Source organism: Gossypium arboreum, chromosome 13 (assembly GCF_025698485.1).
Source record: "Gossypium arboreum isolate Shixiya-1 chromosome 13, ASM2569848v2, whole genome shotgun sequence".
Lineage (NCBI taxonomy): Eukaryota > Viridiplantae > Streptophyta > Magnoliopsida > Malvales > Malvaceae > Gossypium > Gossypium arboreum.
This window is the reverse complement of record NC_069082.1, coordinates 104,060,417-104,063,418: the sequence shown is the minus strand read 5'-3', so window position 1 is coordinate 104,063,418 and position 3,002 is coordinate 104,060,417. Positions and strand designations below refer to the sequence as shown.

The 3,002-nt window shown below is 35.7% G+C and overlaps 1 non-coding gene across 1 annotated transcript; it reads left to right on the top strand.

Moving 5' to 3' along the window:
• Positions 1-567: 567 nt before the first annotated feature.
• LOC128287043 (small nucleolar RNA R71) lies at positions 568-674 on the top strand. The gene has a single exon (XR_008277743.1). It is a non-coding gene; the product is annotated as a small nucleolar RNA R71 (small nucleolar RNA).
• Positions 675-3,002: the final 2,328 nt, after the last annotated feature.

The following is a 3,002-nucleotide window of genomic DNA, read 5'->3' as shown; positions in this document are numbered from 1 at the left end:
GAGATGAATTTAGAGAGCATCTCTTTAAGGTTTGGTTTCTTCTTTTACTGATAAGGTGGCTGTTTAAAACCCTGAGGATTTTGTGGCTTTTGATTCCCTTGACCACCCCAAGAGAAATTTGGGTGGTTCCTCTAACCTGTATTATAAGTATTATTATATGGGTTATTTTGAGATCGAAAGTTATTGTTACCCATATAGTTGACTTGTTCCTCTTCGATTGTAGGATTGAAGGATTGATATTCTGTATGCACACCTCCTCCACTTGAGTCACACCTCATTACTGGATGTACCTGCGTAGAACCAAGTAAACCATCAATCTTTTTATTGAGAAGTTCTACTTGATTTGACAGCATAGTAACTGAGTTGACGTTATAAACACTGGCTGTTTTTGTTGGCTTAGTCCTCATGACTTGCCACTGATAATTATTTAGTGACATTTCTTCAATGAATTCATAAGACTTTTTAGGTGTTTTGTTTTTGATGGTTCCTCCAGCATCTGCGTCAATCATCTGTCTTATTGAGGGATTCACACCATTGTAAAACGTTTGAACTTGTAGCCATAGAGGTAACCCATGGTGAGGGCACCTTCGCAATAGATCCTTGTATCTCTCCCATGCATCGTAAAGTGTTTCTAAGTCCATCTGCAAAAAATAAAAGATATCATTACGTAACTTAGCTGTTTTAGCCGGTGAAAAATATTTTAGTAGAAATTTTTCGGTCATTTGTTCCCAAGTAGTGTTGGGCCCTCGTGGTAACGAGTTCAACCACTATTTAGCTTTGTTTCTCAGTGGAAAAGGGAATAACCGAAGGTGAATGGCATCATCAGAAACGCGATTAATTTTGAAAGTGTCGCAAAACTCCAGAAAATTCGCCAAGTGAGTGTTGGGATCCTCATCCTTCAAACCATCAAACTGAACAAACTGCTGTATCATTTGAATTGTGTTAGGTTTCAGTTCAAAATTATTCACAGCAATAGCAGGTATAACTATACTTGACTCAGATCCTGTTAAAGAAGGTTTAGCATAGTTATACATAGTACGTGGAGCAGGATTTTGATTAGCCGAAATTGCAGGAGGTAGCTGATTGCCTTGATTTTCAGCCATCTCTTCGGTTAGGGTTTGAGTATCGTCTTCTTGCTCGTTCTCCGTGTATCTTAAGCTTCGCCTTATTTCTCTTTGGTTTCTACGAACTGTGCGATCGATTTCTTTGTCAAACAGTAATGGTTCCGACAGGTTTCTTCTAGTCATAAACTATGAAAACCTGCCAAGAGAAGGAAAAAGGAAGTTAATAAATAATAATTAAATTAAATTAAATTGCAAGAAAGATAAATGGCTAAAGTAATAAAAATTGAGTGTTCCTAATATCTTAGTTCCCTGGCAACGGCGCCAAAAACTTGATCGCGTGGTTTCATGATAGGTTTTAAATATTTATAATTACTCGTTCTTGAACTAACTATTATCACCATGTAGGCAAGTGTACCTATCGAACAGTAGTATAGTTTTAGCAAGACCGGATTGTCGAACCTAAATGAACTAAAAGTACTAGTAATGACTGTCTTTTTATTATCTAGCCTAAAAATAATAGGGTTTTGTTTTAATTAACTAATTATCTAAACTAAGAATGCACAGAGAAAAGAATTAGGGAATTACTTTTGGAAAAATCAATTGACTTAAGACAATACCTAAGGAAATATCCACCTAGACTTTACTTGTTATTCTGGCTCCGAATAAGATGATTTATTCATTCAACTTGTTCCGTAGAGATCCCTAAGTTATGTTATTATCCCTATTCAAGACTAATAAGGTCTAATCCCTAGATCAAATAACCGAGACTTTTCTCTAATTACCACTCTAGGGTTGCATTAACTCGATCTATGGATCCCCTTATTAGGTTTCACCCTAATCTAGAAAAATGTTGTCACCCTATTTCTAGGCACGCAATCAACTCCACTTAATTATGACAAAAGTACTCTTAGACAGGGTCTATTCCTCCTCTGAATAAGAGCATGTCTTGAATCAGTATCTTTGGATATCAAAACAAGAATTAAGAACACATAATGAAGAACAAGTTAAATATTTATCATACGATTCAAAAAATAATAACAAGATTCGTCTTAGGTTTCATTCCTCTTAGGTATTTAGGGGTTTTAGTTCATAACTAAATAAGAAAACATCTCAAAAGAATAATGAATACAAAACATAAAGAAAACCCAAAACTCTTGAAGGGAAATTGAAGAGAGATCTTTAGTCTTGATGATGAATCCGGCTTCTGAGATGGATCAATCAGCTTCATTGGAGTGATTCCTTACCCCCTATTCTCCGTCTCCCTTTTCCTCCTCTTCTAGGGTGTATTTATAGGCTTTGGAATGCTTAGAAGCCCTCAGAAGTGGCCTTTTCTGAATTGGACTTAACTTGGGCTCGGCAGGGACACACCCATGTGCAATTACTTTTGGCCGTGTTCGAGCCTGTTAGAATGGCACGGTCATGTGCTATGCCCATGTGAGTCGTGCTCCAATTCTGCCAAATTGACATGGCCGTGTGGTCTGCCCGTGTGAGGAGGTCCAGGCCATGTTGATTTCGTACTTTGGCCTATTTTCTCTATTTTTGGCTCGTTTTTCGTTCCTTTCGCTCTCTTATGCTCTCCTAAGTGTAAAACATGAAATTAAAGCATTAGGAGCATCGAATTCACCATTTATAATGGAAAATCATCCATAAAATGCGTTAAACGTGGGAGAAAAATATGTATAAATTACGGTTTATCAAAGTGCCTATATAAAAAATGCTTAATCAGTCGTATTGAATACAATTTTGAAATTTATTTTATTAATTAAAGTATCTTGCACATATTTTTAAAAGTTTGGAGGGTTTCCATCTAAAGTTTCAATTAATTATCAAGTTTTCACCTAAAAAGAATTTATCTAAAAATTTGAAACAATTATAAATTTTAATTGATTGAATTATAAAACAATTATCATATGTGGTATCTTTCCAAGACACAATGTT